Source organism: Triticum aestivum, chromosome 5A (assembly GCF_018294505.1).
Source record: "Triticum aestivum cultivar Chinese Spring chromosome 5A, IWGSC CS RefSeq v2.1, whole genome shotgun sequence".
NCBI classification, from domain to species: Eukaryota; Viridiplantae; Streptophyta; class Magnoliopsida; order Poales; family Poaceae; genus Triticum; species Triticum aestivum.
Window position 1 is genome coordinate 415,003,366 of NC_057806.1, and position 22,966 is coordinate 415,026,331.

Here is a 22,966-nt window from a genome sequence, read left to right on the forward strand (position 1 = left end):
TACGGATCTTATAATGTCCACCAAATGGACAATTACAAGGCTAAAATGTGCAGTGATGCTACATAATCAAACAACTATGAAAGTAAATATGGTCATACATGGCAAGGGGTACTCACAAGAGCAATGCAGTGTGCAGTATAGTTGCGAGATTCTGTGGTCCCTTGAGAACGAATGTTCTTCTGCTAACAGTTTTCGTACAAGTGAGACATTAAGGCAAATGCAGAAATGTAGTTCAAATTGTGATGTGATATCATAGAAAGTACCTTACGCTGCAGCCGAGACCAATGTGTAACAAGATTATTCCAGTCACCGTCGGATAAATGTAGCACCGGAGACTTTACAGAAATTTCGTTCAGAGGCTTGCCATCGAAGTGTGCTTGCCTCAGGTAGGAACGATACTTCATCAACGAGTGCTTGAAAAGCGCAACCAACCCTTGCTCGTCATTACAATCTAGTTTGCGCCTCGCCTATTTAAAAGAATGAAATCTTGTGTCTTCTGTCAGCAGAAACATATGCAGTAATGACCATGAATAACATTAGTACATTACTTACGCGTAAGTTGCGGAGGAAGACTGGAAATTGTTCTGTGTCTGTGGTATAATCTTTCCATGAAGGAAAGATGCGCACAAAGTTCCTGACAACAACATAAGCTTCCTCTTCTAAACTGGGAAGAAATGGAACATGGGTCCTATTTACTGCAATTTGGGCTCTCTCTGGTTCGAAAAGGGATTTGGCAACTGGATTTGGTGTACTCTTTGCTAGAATGGGGGTTTTGCATCGTACAGCTGGTGCTATGTCAACTGGCATAATCATATTGTTTGCTGCAGTTGGGGTCTGCTGAGTTGGGGTATCAGAAATGACCAGTGTAGTAGGGCTAGAGTGTGCTAGAGTTGGGGTATTTTGTGGGTTAGGTGATATTGCAGCTACACCTAATGGGCTATTTGATTTATCAGGTGCCACTACCTTTTCCAAATACTTTGCTTGTGCTCCTCCATGATCAGCAATCTCCCTCTTCCTTTTGAACGTCTGATACACAAGAAGAACATTTGAATGGATAAATATGGTATGATGACAGATGGAATATGCACTGAAAATGGATAGGCAGGGCGTATTCACATACACGATGCGTAAACTAAGCTAATGGCAGTTCAACAAAGTAGAAGCAATGCAAAGCATCAGTTGCAAGATATGTGCGAGCAATGTAACCTTGGAAAGTTAGAGCAAGTACCTTGATGGGTGAATAAGATAGGGCATCTTCCTCTGACTCCTCCACTAGGGAGCTACATTGACTTAGGTCTCCCTCTAGCTCAGAATCATTGTTAGGATCATATTCTGAGCATGAATCAGTAGGTGGAGAGTGTTTGCATTGCATTGCTTTCAGAGATTTCAGTCCCTTAATGCCAAGTTTGACAGCCATGGCATTATTCTGCTTTATTCTTTTCATGCGCGCAAGCTCATAATCATTATGATGCTGTTCAGAATCTTAGATTCATGAAAACATAAAAAGTAGTCAGATTATCTATGGAATGCATTGCGGTTTCAACTCGGAGAGTGTCTCCCTATAAACCCCTGCATATGCAAAGTTCACCTCCCCAACCGTGCTGACCAGACCACACATAGAGATACACACCCGAGCAGCGAACATGCATTTTCGAAACTAATTTAGGAACATTTAGCTGACCAATTAAACAACTCTGTTTTAATAATACCAGATTCGTATTTGAACAACTAAGCTTGTTTAGCTTGATGGGTGGAGCAGTGTTATTATGAAACGAAGCACGTATTCTGATCGTATAGTGATCATAAAAGGGGGAAACTCTAAGCATATTTTTTAGCAAAAGAGGGTTTCCCCTCTGATTTCTATTAAAGAAACCACCACGGAACCAACATGATCAATTAAACCCTAAGCATGATCAATTAAACCGTATTATGGCTGTGCCATGGCAGATTTGAAGCTGCAAACCGGAGAAATGATATTTAGCATCCATTGTTTGCTTCGAACTAAGAACTAAATTCTAAGAGCTGAAAAGAAAGTAGAGTAACCAAGTTAAGATCTGTTTTCTGGTTGAGATCAAAAAGTTGAGGAGATATGAAGTACCACCTCTCTTGCGACACCGTGTAGGCATCGGGGGTGCGATGGCTGTCGATGGCGTTGAAGCAGATCTACGACGGTAGACGGAGCAGTGGAAATCGGGCCGATGGATTGTCCGTGTAATGGGTAGACAGTAATTTCCATCTCCCAAACACTTGGCTTCGGGCAGCCGATGTGGGAGTGGACATTTTGCTGTTTCTTTCGAATTTTGGGACAATAAGCATCCACATTTACCCTGGCAACTAACTTCGAATCCATTTTGTATTCCTATATGAATCTTTATAAATCATTCTATGTGTTTTTATATATCTTCAAAAGGACGACAAAGATGTATTCCACTGTCATATATGAATATGGTTTACAAATGCCGATACTCAAATTCAGAAACTAGAATCCAGTTTAAGGTGAATTCGAATATTTGGAACACTTCATGTCCAACTCAAATGTCACACGCAGCATAATGTGTACTCCCATTTAGATATGTACACAAGCGATGTATCCAGATTCAAATACCGAGTCAATCAACCAAGAATGTACGGAACTAACAGACATATAAACACTTATAGAGTATATGGATCAGTAATATCAACTAACATACATAAGCCAGGCCGCTGTACTTTTTTTTTGGCTACAACAGCATCCTTTTTTTAGCCAGCATCTTGGCCCTTTCCAATGCGTGCCACTTATGGTCCATCTATACTAGTATTGCTGAATGCACATTCAGCCCGATTGGCATATTTGTAGGTCTGGCACAGCAATCCAAATGAAATGTCTCCGAGTCTTATCAATTAATACAGACTTGTGCTCAAATAAAATTACAAACAAAAAAACAAAAAACAATTATTACATGATCTCTAAAACAAATGGTTTGATTGATTACATGAACAGACAACACAAAGGTTATCCAACTATGGAAAGAACATTTCACCTATGATTTACCAAGTAGGAATTTAATTTCCTTTTTTCCTTCAGGACCTTAACAATCTGGCCAGTCTCAGCTTGCTTCGTTTTGAAATCCACCAAATATTTAATGGTTGTCTTGAGTACTGCTTGTGATTGTGCTGTTTGCTTCCTCAACATGTCAACTTCATCTCTAAGTGCAGAAGCAGAATCTCTTTCTACCACTAGTTTAGCCTCTAGAGCATCAGCAGTTGGCAATTCATAATGCACGATTGGGCCGGTGCCACTGCTGTGGGATGATGCAACGTCCATGGGGACCTCGCTCTTTGATCTTGGGCTAACCTGTTTTGCCATTAAAGTTCCGATTGGATTCAGAAAAGTTGAAGTTAGCAAAACATCTCAACTGGGAGTTATAACAGCAAACCAGTTAAACAAACAAGGAATTAAAGAGTTTCAATTGGATGCTGAAAAGTAGTTATTAACATCATTGTAACCCGCTGTTGCAGCAGCAAAGCAGTTAAACAAACAAGTAGATATTTAAGTTAAGGCAAACAGGTAATTCTTAACAGTAAGTATCAAACACATAGATAGGCGCAGTCTACAATATGATTAACAGGCTGTGCCATTATGTAATCAGTAGCAAACTAAATTAAGCCAAGCAACGTAATTGAACAATTTTGCAATAAGTGGCTAACTAAAATTCCGAGAAGCAGGTAACTGAACTTACGCTAGTTCTTTGTACAGGCACACTGCAACTTCTTTTTTGCTTACATGGTTGTACGAAGGAGTCCATGGCATCAATTGCTTGGATACGCAGTCCCAATACTTCTTTCTTCCCACACTGCATGGGTAAGTCGAATGGTTAATCTGGTAAGATGGTGCGTCCTTGATATGTTATATGAGGACGTGTAGTCAGACTAGTTGTAGCCAAACACATCACACTGGCTTTTACTGTATATTTCATGCGATTACTTTTGGCATATCGAGATCTAAGCAATCTACAATAGGATGAAAAGACTGGCATCCTTCACATTATTGGCGAACTCAGTTCATAGAAACAAGCAATTCAACCATTCTGTGGGTAAATCAAAAGCGCCACTGGAATATTTTTCACTATCCAATCATACACGCAAAAAGGGGCGACGCCACCATAGGGGCTGGTATGGGCGGCCGCCTCAGGTGGCTGGAAAGTGTGCACCTAGTTTGAGTCGTCCAGGTTGGCCCACGCTAGTTTTGTTCGTCCCAACGCACGAGCAGGCAATGTAAAAAATGAAGAAAAATGTTTCAATTTGGATGGGCCAATAACATAAGTGCAAGGCAGGCCCTATAGCAGGCTCGCGGCCCAAACGAGCGCCTCCCATATCGATCGACAGCAGGAAAAATCCCAATTCATTCGCTCCAGCCTCCAGTCTGGTTCGCTCCTAACCTAGCCGCCGCTGGACAGACCGACACAACACTTCCTCGCGCCCTCGTTGGAGGGCGGTCGCCGGGCTTCAAGCGAACGGAAGGACAAGAAGATGAAGATCCAACCCTGGGTGTAGCCTGCGTGGGAGGCAGCGGCGGCAGCACGGGCATGGCATCGAGCTTGCGCAAACGGACAGTCGCTAATTGCAAGAGTAGCATGCGCAACGAGCAGGTACATCACATCCCTGATTATATCTAATTCAACTCTTCAATTTCTGGCCAATAGTTAAACCTGACGGTGTTGTAAAACTGCTTGTATGTAGGGAATCTATGAGAAAATGAAACCAATTTCTACTTATTTTATAACTCCCCCAATCAATACTGAACTGACTGAATCTGATGTATCTAATCAAGTTTCTGGTGCAAACATACAAGCTCATGTTGTTCTTGAGCCTGAAGTGTCTAATGAACAGACTGCTAATGAAGGATTTGATGCAAACATTTTACATGCTCCTGGTGATGAACATATAGTGTCTAATGAGGGATCTAATGCAAGCATTTTGCAAGCTCATTGAAGGATTTAGTGTCTAATGATGATCTACTATGTTGAGAGAGACAGAGATTTGCAGGCATTGATGACAAGCAAATTATAGTGCATTTTCATAGCTTGAGGAAACGTCGAGGCCATCTACCAGAAAGTCCCCGTATCATGACAACATAGCATAAATACTTTTCTAATCTGTTGTTTGAAACTATTGGCATACTTGTGCAGGATAGATATATTGATATGCAGTTTGCGCACTGGTTATACGTGCAATTACACTTCGATATTTTCAGCCAGAGAACGAATAATTCAAGCAGGTACAGACCATGTTTGTAGTCCTTGTACACCATGTTGCATTTTGTGTTTTTTGGTGCTTGCATCATTTAGTGTTTATAATCTGAACTACTTTGGATCATTAGCTGGTTTTCAAAGTGCATGTAGCTTCACATTTCTCAAGTTATGTTGATTTCCGGAGTGCAAGTGCCTTCGTATTTTTTAAGTTAAATGTTCGCCCCTGGTAACTTGAATTCGTGGATCAGCCACTGCACACAAATCATACACGAATGCCAGTACGAATTAAATGAAATGCAGGGACTTACGCTAGCTCGTTGTACAGGCTCACTGCAGCTCTGCTTGCGCTTGGGATGTTCCATGTACAAGTCCATGTTACCACTTGCTTGGATGTGCAGGCCTTGTGCTCCTTGCATCCCCCTCTGCATTTTTGACACGGCGAATGGTTGATCAAATAAGAGGAATCGACCTTGATGTTGTACCGGAGGACAGATACTTACAAGGTTATACGGGTGTGCAAGATGTGTACCAGATCCCGTAGCGCCGTCATGCTTCGCTAAAATATGGATTTGCTTGTTTCAGATGATATCTCCAGAAGAAATAAGAGTTAAGGTCAGAGTTGCATAGGCGTGTAAGCTAAGAGAGCAGTGAAAGGATATCCAAACATCGTCGGAACAGTGCACAAGGGAGTGATGTGTGGATACCTAGTTCGGGCCGGCGTTTGGGCATGCTCGCCTAGCTAGAGTGCGGGTCACTTCAGAGCCGTTGAGGGTGATGCGCTGGCGTTGGCTGGCCGCGCACGGATGCAGATCTTGAGTGGCAGCGGAGCGCTATGATGCGGTGGACGAGACCGTTGGTGAAGCCCCAACGGCCTCGGGGGGCGGAGGTGCGACGATGTGCTCGGTGAAGTAGCCCCGGTGAGCTGGGAGACGGCGTCGGTGAAGCGCACCTGATGCAGTGGAACTCGGTGTCTGTGAGGCACGTCGGTTGCGGCGGCCGACGTTGTCGGTGGACCACCCGGTGCGGTGGACGAGGGCGTAGATGAGGTAGCTCCGGTGCGGTGGTGAAGCGCGACCGTCGTCTTCGTCGTCGTCGTCCGGCACAGAGGTGGGGAACGGTGGGGAAAGAGACGAGACGAGGGGCGATTCGAGGGTTGGCGGCGAATTAGGGATTTGAGCAATCTGGGCGCGGAAGGGGACGGTGGAGAAGAGAGATTTTGCAGGGCTGGAATTGGGGCCGCCAGATATTTCAATCCGAAACGTGGAAGCGCGAACTTATATTGTCGTCGTCCTTTTTTGGGGGGGAGGGGGGTGGGTGGCTGGGTGCTACGCGTCCGTCCGACACACGCGACCACCCCGACAGGACTATGCTTCGGTGCCTTAAGGCACCTGCCTTTGTGTCCATGACATATGGGCCCAACAGGTGGCTGGCCCACATGTCAGTGACGCAAAGGCAGTTGCCTTTAAGGCACCGAAGCAGCGTCCACAACGACACGACCCTGGTTTGCCTGGTGCGCCTACATTTGAGAATGCAAACGAATCTTCTTTCATTTGCAAACGAATCTGTATGTATTACCATGCCCGTGTTTTCCTTGCAATAATTAGTCATTCGAAACGAGATACTCCATCCGTTCACTTTTGTAAGTCGTTTCAAACAACTTAAAATGAACTGTTTTGCACATTGTCTGAAATGTCTTCAAGGTCTTATAAAAGTGAACAGAGGGAGTACTATAAATTAATTAATGAGGAGTTATTTGAAAAAAAATCAAAACGGTACCCACGCTAACGTGGATTAGAGTGTGTCTCACATAATTAGTTATTTGAATTAGAGTGTGTGTCACGTAGTTAGTTATTTGAATTAGAGTGTGTGTCACGTAGCGATCTCCAATTCTAACGTGGATTTCGCATTTCACTGTATCCATGCTACTTTTTTAATACAAATGCATATGTATATGATGAACACCATGGTAGTGAGAAAACTTTTGGATGGATTCAAACATATGACCTACAAAATAGCACAACAAACTGAGTCAATGTCAACTTTTCGAAACTTAGTATGGCACGAATTCGAAATAATTACCCGTATGCCTGCTCCTCGGTTCAAATCTTACAATGTACACCGAATTGAAACATCGATATTAAGTCTCGTACTATGTACATTCAAATGTTGTTTTTAGCCCCCCCCCCCCCGCACAAACGCTACATACTTCCTGTATCGGTCAATCTTCCTCTCCTAACCACCTTAGGAAGCTATCGGTTTCCAACACACGTTCATTCTTTCTCTCCATGTTTCGATCTCTAAGTCTCTCAACTACACAACCCCTTTTTCCACTCTGTTACCAAATGTATTTACCTCACACACCCGCCATTGCACCCCATGCCGAGCTCTCTCTCCCCCCTCTCCCTCTCACCCTCTCGCGCTAAATACATGCATTGCCTATCTAGCCCCCCAACCTCTCGTGCATGCGCACGCACGCACGTTGTATATCTAGGTCACTCCCTCGAGACTGTCTCACTCTTTCTTCCGCACGGCGGGCCACACTCGCTCAATCTCGCTCTCTTTATCCGAGTCTCGTTTAACCTCGTTTTCTTTCACACACAAATGATATATCTCCCTGTTCGGGCCTCGATCGACACACTCTATACTCTCTCACGCAGATTGTCTATCTAGGTCAGTCCATCCAAGCCGCCACCACTCTTTCGACCTCATGGTGGGCCACGCTCACTCAATCTCTCTCTCTCTCTCTCTCTCCGTATGTCTCGATTGACCTCGCTCTTTCTCGGACAAAAACGATATATCACCATGTTTGAGCCCAATTCGACCTATTCACATTGTATACTCTCTCACGCACATCGTCTATCTAGGTCACTCTCTCCAACCCGTCTCACTCTTTCGATCGCACGGCGACCCTATGTGATCGGTTGACCTTGCTTCCTCCCACGCACAAAATATACCTACACGTCTTCACTTACTGGTGGGTTCCATGTGTGCTCTCTCTCTCTCTCTCTCTCTCCTCCCCTTCTGCGTTTAGACGCACGGGCAAACAGGAAGAACTCGCGGGCGATGTTGCCGTTGACCATATCTGGACGCATTCACAAGTCACGGCACCAGTTTCACGTACTAGCAGCACTAGTCAGTGTGTACGTGCAATGCACGTTAATTTGGATGTATATTAAGTGCATGCGGATATTAACTACTAGGATATTATTTGCGTGTTGTCATGTGATTAGCACTATTTTTGGCATGAAATTAACTGCACGCTAAACGTGTTGAGCGCTCGACATTGAAGCAGTCTAGGTCGTTGGATGACAAGGAATACATGTGGCTTGATGACGTTTTATATTTAATTTGATACGGCTCTAGCAGAACATTCAATCGATCAAACCATACATTTCGTTCAGTCTGACTCCGACTTTAAATTATACGACGATCGATATAAAATAAACGGAAATGATAAACGTTCGGATTTTAAGCATGGCAATCCGAACGTTTTTCATGGCAAATTTAGATTACGCGGCGGCGGCGGGGCGTCTCGCGGTGGGAAGCGGCTCCTCTGCCGTGCTCTGTGTGTCGTCGGGCCACTGACCGACGGCGACGGCGGCGTCTTGCGCCGTTGTTGGCGTACTCCTGGACGTTGGCCTAGCTTCAAGGAAGGCCAAAATGTTCTGGACTTCGGAGCGAGTCGACTGGCGGGAGGAGGCGACTGGCGTTGGTGCAAGAAAGCGGTCGACGGCGGCCATCCATGCCGCTGAGGGGGGCACTGGCACCCGCGCGGGGACAGGCGCTGTCAACGGCGCGGCGGAGACATTCGTGTGCACGGGCACCGGCACGGCGCGCACGTCAGTGCACGCGCAGGCGCAGGCGCTGGCAGGTGCACGGGCACCGGCACGGGCGTGCGCGTCAGTGCACGCGCAGGCGCATGCGCTGGCAGGTGCACGGGCGCGTGAAAGTCGGCGGGCACCTCGTGGAACCCCGTGGGATCAAGCTCGGCGACAATGTGCGGCTCCCAGCCCATCAATGCCACGGGGATGGGCGCTGGCGCAGTCGGGGCGACGGGAGCCGGAACGGGAGCGGGGACAGGCGCGGCGTCTTCCCGCAAGGCCAGTTCAAGCTCGTCCCAAAGCGCCTTATGTTCTTGAGACTCCGGCTGGGTGTCTTCCTCAGGAAACTGGAACACTAAGGGCAGACCATCGTGATGCGGCATGGCGTACGTTTAGGTCAGGCTAGTTGGAGGTAGACGACAGGAGAATCGGAGAGGAAGAGAGAGGATTGTAGCGATACTCCCTCCTTTCCGGTTTATAAGGCTCAATTCAAAAATCTCACCAACCAAGGTAGATGGTGAGTGGTGGAATACTTTTTGTAGTTTGCAAAAGCACCCAATTAATGCTCTTGTTTTTCTCAAAAAATATGTTTACCAATGCATTAATTGCAATGCATGCATGCATAAATTACATGCATTGGTCAATTTTCTCTTAATACTTGCATGCAATGATTTAATTTACCTTGGAATCTGAACATGTGATGGGAAACAACAAAATTGAGCCTTATAAAATGGAAAAACTAATATTTTGAGATAAGCCCTATAAACCGGAAAGGAGGGAGTACCGGGTAGTGCGGGGTTGATTTTAAACTGCGGCGCCGGCGACATTAAAAGTGGGAGCAGTTGGGACGACGGTGGGCGGCGGAGCCTGGTCAAAGGGCTCGCCTCCCGGTGAGCCTGCACAGCGGTCTGCTCGCACGCCTCCCTGACAGCCGGCGCAGCGGTCTGCTCGCACGCCTCCCGTCGACTCACACGCTTGCTCGGACGGCACCTGCCGATTGCCGATGAGAAGCGGGGACTCGTGGCGGCACGTAAACGCCCACGGTTTCAATAGTGAAAGCGTTCGCCTTAACGTGACAGGTCTTTCTTCCAAAATACCTTGGCTCTTCATTTGTGCAACTTGTCATAAGCAGCTTGTCTCAAATTGAAGAAAAAACTTACGAAGTAATATTTGTGCCATATCACGTGACCATGCTTAGTTTCAAGAATTTATGCTCACTTTTGGATTTTCAGAAATTTAAGATCCAGGATTCGAAACAATATCATAACCTGCATCATGCAATAAATTTTCAAGCCGTACATCTGTCCTGTTGTATTTCTTAAGAAAGGATTTGGTCAAACATTTTGCTTAGTTAGACTTCAGACAAGTTATATATGCAGAGTAAAAGGATAATCCCTCTGTACCAGTGCATTGCCTGATATATTAACTCAAGTACTAGGCACGAACAAACGGGCTCAATTCTGTGCTCATCCTGGTGTAGTAGTAGTAGTACTAGGCAATGCAGTTGACGGGTGACCTTGACGAGCGGCGACCGAGGGAATTGAACTGTGCTCGGCACGGTAGGTAACGTTGTCTAGTTACTAAAGCATCCCTCTGTTGTTCATCGGTAGTCATTATGGACCGGGGACATGAGGGGAATTTCCTAGGGCTGGAATTCTGGCTGCCAGATATTTCGACTTGAAACACTGAGGCTCGACTGGTTGGGGTAATGTGGTTGCATAATGTGCATACGACGCAGGCCAGCGAAGGACACGAGCCCGCTTTTTTTAGGATCAACACGAGCCAAGGTCTGGCTGGTACGCCGTTGGGTCCTACCATTCGAGAATATGAAAGGAACCTTTTAAATTGCTGAACGAATCTATGTGTATTACAATACCCGTATTTTCCTTGCAAATACTAATCTCAACGTGGTAATTGATTTATGACGAGTTGTTGAATTATAGTGAGTTTGTGATATAGTGATCTCAACGTGGATTTCACATTTCATGGTATCCCTAGTAAGTTTTCCAATGCAAATTCAAATTTAAAAGATGAACAACATGGAGGTGAGAAAACTTTGTATGTATCAAGCATATGACCACGCACACACACACACACACACACACACACAGACACACACGCACGAACACAACAACAATCCAATAAGTATAGTGCATCTATTTTTCCAAACCATGCATGTATGACACAAATTCAAAAATACTCCTTCTATTCCTAAATATTAGTCTTTTAGAGAGTTCAACAAGTGACTACATCCGGAGAAAAATGAGTGAATCTAGACTCTAAAATATGTCTATATACATCTGTATGTGCCAGTCCATTTGAAGCCTCTAAAAGACTAATATTTGGGAACGAAGGGAGTAAAATGTAAGACATCCATGGTACTCAGTTCAATATTTAAAATGAACATGAAACTGAAACATGAATATTAAGTCTATTACTACAGTACATGCAAATGTTCTGTTTAGGCGGAGCTATGATTGTCGGGGGTCAACCCCTCGACCTTAGATAAAATTGTGGAGCTCTATTTATGGTTGTTTAGATTATATTTGTCCCCACCCTCCCAACCACCGATTGGTTGTGCACCCCCACCCCTCCTCCCCGGGAGAATATCATGTGCCCCCATACCTTAGATGCTATATGCCGATACGAGTTTCTTGGAGCTTGTAGATCTGAGATATAGCAGCTCACATGATGTGTCTTAATATTTCTGCAGGAAACCTTGATGAGTTTGAGAATTGCACACAATTTGTACAAAAACTACTTAGATGCCCTTTGATCCCATATCCAACAACCTCGAAGCTCGTATCACCGTAGCATCTAAGATGAAGGAGGACATCATATTCTCCTGTATGTAAGAATATCATGTGCTACCACACCTTAGATGCTTTGGTCATACAAGCTCTTCGGAGGCGTTGGATTTGTGACCCAACACCTCCTCGGTGGTTCGAATGGTTTTTTGTAGAAAAGCCCCAGAAGAGTTCGGCCACTGCTTACAAGCACAAAGAATGCTCAGATGCCATTGGATCTCAGATCAAATGACCTCCAAGCTCGTATCACCGTAGCATCCAAGCTGCAATAGCACCTTATGTTTTCTCGCATGGGAGAGCATGAGGTGCTCCCGCAACATAGATTCTATGGTGATACGAGTTCACTGAGATCTAACGGCCCACAATAGGAGGTTTGAATGTTTTTGCAATATACGGCTGATAGAGTTTGGGAAATGCGCAGAAAGTACAAGTACTACGCATGTGCCATCTGATCACTGATCATACGACCTAGATGCTCATATCACCGTAGCGGGTAATTAAGCTATAGGGAGCACCTAATATGAGCACCGAGGAGCCATTGGATCGAAGATGCAGCGACACACGAGGCCTGAATGTTTTATTTGCAAAAAAGCCTTTGGAGAGTTTGGAAATTGCGCATAATTACAAAGACTACTCCCAAGCCATTGGATCTCACTTCCAACGGTGTAAAAACTCGTATCACCATAGTATCTAAGCTGCGGGGTGGATGTGATGTTCTATGCCACTGTCATTTTTGTTCGTAAACTTGCAAAATACGTGTAACTCGTGCCATTACTTGTCTAACCGCGCCAAGTGTTTGTTCAAAAAAACCATCCTACACTGAAATATCGGAACAACACACGGGGGTCCCACTTGTCATTAATCAAATTTGGACCTAAAACTAACAAATCTGAAAGACGAGATTCGAACTGGCAACCTGGACTACAAAGCGTAAGTCGATAGCCTGAAAAAACGAATGGTTGTTGGCTTTGTCCCATAACTTGATTTTATTTATACAGTACTTTCGTTGAGTAGAGTAGAGGTAGTGCCTCGTCAACACGTGCATGACCGTTGTCTCACTTACTGGTGGGTCCTAGGTCTGCGATCTCAATCTCTCTTCTCTCCATCGTCTAACCTTTGCACGGGCACACATGAAGAGCGGCGCTAGCTTGCCGTGGTGTTATTACAACTAAAAAAAGCTGGGAAAATAGAAGAATCGCCTAGAACAAGAGACGTTGTGGCTAGTCAAGATGGAGCTAACCACATCTATCCTCCGTGCCACGTTTGCATGATGAAGTTGTGTGGCTAGTGGGGTGTTTTCGACCGACTGGTTGGGTCCCGAGGTCGAACCATAGGTACTATGTCTGATACAATATATTTTTACACACACATTTTTCCTCCGTGCCGAGACGCGGCACACCCTACCGCGCGGTTTCGGGGTCCTCCCGGGTGGTGCACGCATATATTCCTCCTGACGTGGGACGCCCTACCGCGCGTTTTCTGGGTCCTCCTCGGTCGTAGCGCCGAAGCAAGTAAATGAGTCGTCAAATCACAAAAGACCACCTTTCCCACCGAGTACATCAGTGAAGCACACTGGCTAGCTAGTTGGGCTAGTTCAACCGATTAGCTAGGCCGCCGCCACATTTGTTTTTTCACCCCTTTTTTTATCTACTTGCCGGAAGGTAAATATAAATATCCACCGCGGCGTTGCTCTGATGTTTGGGTGCGGCAGGATTTTTATTCTTTTGATTGACGGGAGCAGGCGCGGCAACAATTAGTCACGATGACTCCGCCTGTAAAAAACCACCGCTCCCTGATGTGAGAAGTCGCCGACTGGTGTTTTACCGTGGTGAAAACCAAAAGATTCCCCGCTCCCTCCGCCTTCCCGTAGATTGCATTGCCTTTCAGCCGTTTCGCCCCCTTTGCTTCCTCTCCCCATTGCTTCTACCTGGTGCCATGGCGGCGCAGGAGATCACGGAGTCCGAGGTGAGGCTCCTAACACAGGAGCTCCATGCCAAGGATGCGGAGCTCAGGGCCAAGGACGTGGAGCTCCGTGAGCTCAAGGAGGAGAGGAGTGCCATGCTCCTCCGTTATGTGCGGGAGTTCATGGAGCTTCAAAAGCGGCAAGCGTCCACCACAATGATGCTCGAGGCGTCGGCGGCGTTGCTGCAGAAAGCGGGAGATCCGATAGGCCGTGAGGGGAGCCGGCTGGAGCGCGAGCGGGCCGATCGTGACGAGGTCCAGGATCACCTCATCCACTTGGTGAACCAAGTTGCCACGCACGTGTTGCGGTTGCGCGATGCCTACCGTCGTGCCAATGCGACGATGCCGGCCGTCGGGCTAAACCCGTTCGACCACCCGGTCGACTTCAACGAGTTGCGGCTTCCTGACCTGGTCTCCTTCTTCACCTATATCTCCGAGGAGCCGAGCCGTCTCCGCACGATGGTGGGGGCTGAGCTGGACAAGGAGGGGTTGCGGGCTGCCGTCGCCGTTGCCGGGCGAATCCTTTCAGGGCTCCGTCACCAGAATCCATTCGTGCCATTGGACGCCGTCTTTGACGAGTTGGCTCCCATCGACCAGGAGCGGGCTCTGCGGGCGGTTGCACCCTGCATCACCAACGTCGTGCGCCTCGAGAAGCAGAGGGACTTCGGTGGTGTTTAGGCGCCCTCTGCATGGGCATGTCCATGTCTCGGCGCAACATGACCGTTGGATCAAACTCAGACGGTGCAGATCAATCACTGTAGCACAAAGCGTGTGGGTGTGTTTGGTTGCATTCTCATCTCAATATAGTTGTTTCCTCTTCGTGTATTTGTTACATATAGGAGTAGTTGACATGCGCACAACATCATTTGTTATCGTCATATCTTACTACACTAGCAACAAGATTGTGTAGTACTGACGTATGAACCACTGCACATGCCTAGTAGTAGGAGCACTATGTATGTTCAAGTGGCTACCGTGTTTCACACTCCTCCATCGTAAGAGTGGAACCACTTGCTGTAATCATTTTTTCTTTTGAAAAACAGTGGACACGCTCTACCGTGCGGATCCTCCTCCAGCCATGCACTAAATTACTCACTTTCGCCGATGTGTGGGACAGCCAGCATCGGGGTCCACCAGCCATGCACTAAATTACTCCGCAGTAGAGTGACGGTAGACTACCCCGATCGAAGCGCCGCAGTAATGCCCAATGAGTCGTCAAATCACAAAACCCCTCCTTTCCAGCAGTAAGTTGGACGGACGAAGCAACCATCATTTCACTCTTCTCTCTCAGCTTCCTCTCTACCCAACCCTTGCTTCTGCCTCATCTTGTTCCTCATTTCTTCAAGAAAACCCCGACCTGCTTTTGCCATTGTTCTTCTCTCCCAAAGAAGGAAAGGTGAGCGCATCAATGGTGTTGATTCTGGCCAAGGCCCGGTCTTGCAACCCCGAGACTGATCCTATAACTCCCTCTCTTTTCTTCTTTTGGGTTTGTGATTATGGTTTCTTTTCTTTTATTTCTATTTGACAGTTTCTTGATGGATGCTGGAGCACCAGCCGAAGTGATGTCTATGGCTCCGGCCAAAACCGTCGAGGCTCATGGTACGAAGAAGCGCAAGCACCCCGCCGAGACTACCGCAGACAAGCTCAAAGACATCGCCCTGTCCAAGCCCCCCTTTCCGAGATCCCTCATTAAGCAAGTCCAGGTAATATCTCTTCTTGACGATCTTTTTCTCGATCTTGATCGTGTTTTTTCATCTAACACGCAGTTCTAGTAGTAGTAGTACAAATTTCTGGGTGATCTTGCATGTGATTTTTGTGTGCCAAATGACAGTTCTAAATTCCCCTTTTGACTAGAACATGCGAGAGGTTGACACTGATTTCTTATAGATTACTTTCAACTACTCCCACTGTCCCAAATTTCTTGTCTTAGATTTGTCTAGATACGGATGTATCTAATACTAAAATGTGACTTGATACATCTGTATCTAGACAAATCTAAGACAAGAATTTTGGGACGGAGGGAGTACTTTATGAACATCAATGCTACCTTTTAAGAGGGTATATTTGCCTCAGTAACTTGTGTTATGGATTTTGCATGTAATCCCTCTGCTCTCATGCCTTTGAAGACATGTTCTAGTGTCTTTGTTCACTCATTTCTATGCGTATATGTAGTCATATATGGAGTATAATATCGAAAATCATCTTATATTTCTGAACGGAGCTAGTAATAAAATATGGTTTCTGTTTGAATTAGAACCAGGTCCGCGGTGGAGATGAAGTTCTCAAAGTCATGCCATGTGAACTGGAAGACCTGGTGATGAGTTCTACTGCTGAACTATCCATCTGATGTGTCCTTGTCGCCACGTGTCTTGAACTAGTGTTTTCCTGTAGCATTGTTGTCAGGCGTGTTCTCGAGGCTGTACTTGACCACAACAATTTCCTGGCTGTGCCTTCGATTACGAAGGGTGTGGTTCTTGTAAAGCTTCCCAACAAATCTGATGCGGCCTGTCGTCTTCATCATGTTTATGAGTGGAAAGACCACTCTGTTAGGTTCTCCAAGGTTGACAAGATGGTGATGGTGCGTGTAGACATCTCACACGAAGTCCATGGCCTAGTCAGTTATGCGGGGATCATCCCGTAGGTCGGTGGCAAGAAATAGTCTGCAGAGTTTAGTTAGTGCAACTTTGCTTGTCTATAGTAAGTACTATTGTTCAGTACTTGATTTGTGTTTGTGAACCATGTATTGTTTATTAGTACTGCCACTTTTGGTGTGTGGTCAGTCCTGAGAACGGTCTATGTTAATGTCTGTCCACTCAATTCAGTCTGTATATTTTGAAGTATCCAGATCATATTTTTTGTGAGGATGGTTTATCAATTATGGTCACACTCCAATATCTATATGCATTGCAGGGTTTATCGCACCCACCAGGATTTCCAGTCCCACGGATGTTCGGTCCGTACGATTTGTCATGACCTTTGGACTGTCCTGCTTGTGGGAGTAGGCAGGGCCCTTGTGTGCCACGCGTAGTTGGACGATCAATCTTCTGTTTAGTACTTCAACATAGTGATTTCCTGGTAAGGATTCACTCGTGTCACATCAAGTAAATCTTATTGATTTACTGTCTAAATCTTATTGATTTAATGTCATGTTTTCTTTCTTTTCCTGCAATTTTACGATGCAGGTTTTGCCATGTGACATTCATCACAGAATAAACCGTTTGGTTTGCTCTACGATGGCTATTTTTGCAGGTTTCACTTCCTATGTCGTGTCAGTAACGAAGGCACTGTCCATCACTTATATTACTGGAAAAAATTGGATCAGTCTGTTGTCTGAGTACAAGCTGAATCCCTATGATGAACTGCAGTTTGGTTTAACAAAAATGCCACAATTAGTCCTTCTCGCATTTAAAAGAAATGAAGAAAAAAACTGGATCACGGTCACGGATCCTAGTCAAGTTAGAAAGCTGATCATAGCAGACTAGACACGATCGCCGCTGTCTCGCACAGATCGAGCACCGGCAGTTGCTCTAGCACTGACAGCGGCAGCAGCTCAGTCTGATACAGCTGAGGATTGGGCACCGACCGCGTCAGCGGATCAGTCAGATCTACCGGAGGATCAGGCATCGACACCGGCACCTGCTCCGACACCGGCACCAGCTCTACAAGGAGCACCATCTCCGGCAGCAGCAGCGGCTTCGGCACCTGCACCAACACTTGCACTTGCATCTGCTCCGGCCCGTGCAGTTGCACCGGCAACAGACTGGGCTGCAGTTCGCACTTCATATACCAAAGTCCTTACAAAAACCGACATGTCCACCTTATTGGTAAGCATTGGCCGCCCAAGTGCTTCGTTCTTTTTTCTTTCCATGTTGTTTCACATGATTCACTGTGTTGATCTAACTGTTTGGGTATGTCTTCTTGTTTGCAAACAGAGAATTCCTAGAGCAATGAGGGAGTCGTTCAACAATCCGGGCGACCGCGACCAAGTTTCTCTTACCATGCGCAGCCTTGGTGTGAATGAACCTGCTCAATATACCGTAAGTACAAAGGAAGGTCGCATGATGATTGATGCTAAAGGATGGTCAAGGTTCAAATCTAAATCATATCTTGCAGTAGGGGATGATGTCAAAATCGAACTTTCTCGGCAAGGAGAGCTGGTCCAAATCAACTTTGAAATTAGCAGCACGCAACTACGGAACTGATCTATCCTCCGAGAGATTTTTATGTAATAATTTGGCATGGTGAAACAAGTGTCCTGTGTGTATAAGTAGTACGACAATATTATTTATCACATGGTGTATCGTTGATAGAATTGCAACTCTGATTGCTGGTTAGGAACTGTCGTTCGATTTCATTCCAACAGCTGCCGTGCTTTATTCAATTTTGTGTATTCGCCTTGGGACAACATCTAAAACCAGCGCCGTACCGATCACTTGCAATATGAAAAGCGCTGAGGTAGAACACATGGGCCCCCAAACATGCAGGGTCGGCCTGCGGCCCAAAGTCCAGAACCATGAGCCTATCTAAGTATTATATTCTCAGCTGAACCCCTATAATGCTCGTGCGTTGCAGAGGGAGTATATTTCTCGGCAAGGTGAGCCTGTGATATAAAAGATTTGTATATTTCTTTACAGAGGGAGTATCTCTCTGTCAAAAAATATATTTATGTGTAACTAGTTACTCCTGTCTTCCTACTTCCTTTCGCTGATATGTGGGGCAACCGGCAACGGGGTTCACGTGCCATATGCACAAATTAGAGTGCACAACTTCACGGTAGACACACCCCGGTCGTAGTGCCGTAGTAATGCCCAATGAGCCATCAAATCACAACCCCCCCTTTCCAGCTTTAGCAGTAAGATGGACGGACGAAGCGGCAATATTTCACTAGGCCTGAATCCCCTTCTCCCTCGTCTGCTTGTTCAGAGAAAACCCCCTCTCGGCGATTGCATAGGGTTTTCTCATGGAGAACCAGGTACGAATTCTTCATCCATCCCCGATAAACCCAAGCCCCTTGGTCGCAGGTAACCCTAGGATGGCAGCTGCCGCCGTTGATGCATTTTTCTTCCTACTGAATCTAGTGTGTTTCATTTGCAGTGCCCAAAGTGAGAGTACCCTAAAGGTTTCTGCTCCCTCGGCGAGACACCACACTTGTTCCTTCTCATCCTAACACAACATTTTGAAACGCACACAGTATGTTCCTAGAATCCTCTTTTCTATCCGGGAGGGTGGGGGTTTTTTGAACATGTTGTGTTCTCATATTATTTTTCCTGCAGTGTATTATTTGCTCTGCCAGAACACATGTACTCAAGATGCTCAGCCTTGCCATAACTGAATACACTAGTTTAATGGTCACAGTGAAGACAAGCCATGGATATAAGTTCCGAGTTGGGTTCATGAACCAAGAAGATCGCTGCTTTTTTATGGCCGAACTTGGATAAACTTTCTCAAGTGTTATGGACTGAAAGTTGGCGCACGAATGTTGATGGAAATAGCAGAACCTGGTCTCATCTTCACTGCGATCTTCCACCCCGACGTCGTTCCAATTGTTCATCCATGTTAGTTCTGTATTTGGTTCCTGCTTGTTGCCTCGATTACTTCTTAATCCACCTATTCTGTCTAACTAATCACAATTTAACTTTAGAAGTAGCAACCAATCTCTCACGAAGATGCTACTTCTAACTAATATTTTCTTATAATTGGTGGCACGTGTAGGTTTTTTCAGAGTTAAGCAGTCTGCTCATTTGTTACTCTGTAATAAATCGGCTGTTGCTAATGGCACTAAAGTTGACTGGATCGACATCCACAAGTTCCTATAATTTATTGATCGTCTTGAGGTCCTTGTGGGGTGTTTCAATGGTGGAAGGCCACATGGGATATATGTGCCACTGCTGCACTCGTTGAACAGGTCCAACTGTGTCGAGAAACTTATGGTACGAGCTGTTTTCTGTTATATATGTTGTTCATAAACTATTGCTTATACACAGTTTTATAGCTGTGATCTTGTTGAAACAGGAACTGTCGAGTTCTATTGTTCCTATACAGATGCCTGACCATGGTCGGGTCAGACTTGCGCTTGGTCACAACATGATGTATATGTCGACTTACTCAATTCCCCTAGGAGGTGAAAAGATACTTATTCATGGGTGGTCTCAAATAATGAAGGCCCGTCCATCTTGGAGAATAGGACAGAAGATTATGTTCATGCTTTTCCATGGCTCTAAAGCAAATATCCTATTTATTAACCATGTTGCGAGATGATGCCGCTTTCAGAAGGTTGTGGATGCGCGGGGTGGCGCTTGGGCCTTGTCCTGGGGCTTGGCGGCCTCACCCTTGGTTAACTGTAGGCAAAGTAGCACTGTTCGAGGCATGCTTTGTACGATTGAACCTGTATAAGTACTCATACTGCTTTCAGCTTTGGTTGTTAAGTGCCCCTACTGGTTTTAGTTAAGGTTGTTAAGTACTCCTGCTGCTTTTACAGTCTGTCATGTTTCTTCAGTCCTGTCTTCATCCAGCCGCCAAAACCAAACCAGCACCGGCGGGGCCGCCTGCTTCCGCCTCCCACGGCTGGCTGCGCCTCAGTGCACGCATCGCCGCCCCACCGCCTCCTAAATCGTTAATGCCGATGTCCTCCGCGCGCTTTGCTGCGCTCGCCGCGGCGCCGTCCTCTCGCGTTGTCAACATGGTCAACAAACAATAGGAATCGACAAAAGTACGTGGAGAGGATGACAGTAGGGGCCCACCACGTCAGCGTATGGAAAAATAAAATGCTTCCTCCTAGTGTTTTCCTGACATCTGGGACCCACGACATTGTGAGCGTATATAGTCAATAGACAAGAGAACAGCACAAGACCGTCTGGCACCTAGGACGTAGCTACTCGAGCAATATTTTTTTTGTTTGGTATTGTTGAGACGGAGCAGGGTTTGAACTGGGTTGTGGCCCGTCTAGCCCAGGCTTATATTTTATGTTCACCATGTGACCAGCCCAGCTATTTTTTCTTTGTGAAAATAAGCCCAGTTTATTTTTTCTGAAGAATACCCAATCCATGCCTACTTATTTTTCTACGCCCTAATGGGCTGCAACTCTTTCAAGACGCCTGCAAATCTTGAAAGTAATATGAAATGGGTTGTAAATATAAAAAGAGATGACAAATTGGCAATTACTTTATAATTTCTGAATTTTATCACATTTTCAGATTCCTATTTCACTCGGCATTAACCTAATTTAAATATATCTTCAAAGTACATTAAATCTGGCTGGACATTTCGGTATTAAAAATAGTTTGGAACCCACAGAAATATGCGAAATTGGCCCTGGCCAACCAAAAAAAATGACTGCAATAAATTGCATAAGAAGTTTCCATGAGCTATATATAAATTATTATATATAGCCCTGGTGCGCTTGGCGTGGCATGGTCAACGTGGTCAAGGAACGACTTCCATCGGACGTGGACTGTACGTGGAGAGGCTGACAGCTGGGTCCACAGCCGCAGCAAGGAAGTGCCTCCTTATTACGTGCAAAATAATTATTCCTCCACCTGACAGCAGGGACCCACCGGACGGGCCACCAGTATTTTGCGAAAAAAATTGTTTCCCCTGACTGTTGGAACCCACCGGACGGGCCACCGTATTTCGCGAAAAAAACGTTCCCCCCACTGTCAGCTCTGACCCACCGGAAGTGCCTCCTTATTACGCACAAAAAACTGAATACTCCCCCGGCTAGCTGGGACCCACCTTGGTGGGAGGCTGACTTGTGGGCCTACTAAGTTGACGAGGATGAAGGGCTTTGTCAACTTAGTCAATATGAACGATTCTAGCTCCATTGACCGTACGATGTCCATCCAACGGCCGTAGTGCTTCTTCAACCTCTGGTCTTCTTGCTCCAGTCGCCCAAAGCAGCGCCGGTCGTGCCACATGCTCCTGCCTCCCGTGGCCGGCTGTGCTGCCGCGGAGGCCTCACCGCCCCCTACTATTCCCACTGCTGGCCAGGCCCTACGGTGACGGCAGCCTCACACCGCAGCCAAACTAGTGAACCCTCGTACTCCTCTTTGCGTGCACGCGGGCTTCCACTGCCGTGTCTTCCCCGGCTCCCCATCGTCCCCTTCCTAGGCCTCGCCGTCGTCCACCGCCCTTGTGCTCTCGGCGCGGCGTGGTCAACATGGTCAAGGAACGACTTCCATCAGACATGGACTGTACGTGGAGAGGCTAATAGCTGGGTCCACGGCGGCAGCAAGGAAGTGCCTCCTTATTACACGGAAAATAATGATTCCTCCACTTGACAGCAGGGACCCACCGGACGGGCCACCATATTTCGCGAAAACAACGTTTCCCCCCTGACTGCTGGGACCCACCAGCTACACCTTCGCACGCAAGGAAGTGCGTCCGAAAAAAAACGATTCGCCCCCCTGACTGCTGGGACCCACCAGCTACGTCTTCGCACGCAAGGAAGTGCGTCCGGGCAAAAAAACCAAAACGATCCGCCCCCCTGACTGATGGGACCCACCAGCCCCCCGACTGCTGGGACCCACCAGCTACATCTTCGCACGCAAGGAAGTGCATCCGGGCAAAAAAAACGATTCGCCCCCTGACTGCTGGGACCCACCAGCTACATCTTCGTAGGCAAGGAAGTGCCTGACAGTCGGGACCCACCTGGTCGAAGCGTACATAGCGTTGACATTCTGGTTGCGAATGTGTATGTACATACTGGTCGATGTAGAGGCGCGCACGTGTCGTAGTAGAGGCGCGCACGTAGCATGTACACGTACGTACATCGGCCAGGGTGCAAGAAAGAAAATACGGCCACGCATGTGTACATACGGGCGGGGTCTCGAACGCCTACTCGCGCATACGTACGGCGAGGGCTCGTGTACATGGCTGGGTCGGAACGAAGAAACAGCGTCGTCGTCGTGTTCATGGGTCAGAACGAAATGCGTGGTTGTGTTCATCGGGAGGGCTTGGACGGAAGAGGCGATGGAAACGAGGCCTGGCGTACCGCATAACGGAGGAAATGGACCTCCTACGGTCGAAACGGGGGTCCTGTTGATCGGGAGGGGTGTGGCATACCGCAAAACGGAGGAAACAGACCTCCTACGGTCGAAACGGGGGTCCTGTTGATCGGGAGGGATGTGGCGTACCGCAAAACGGAGGA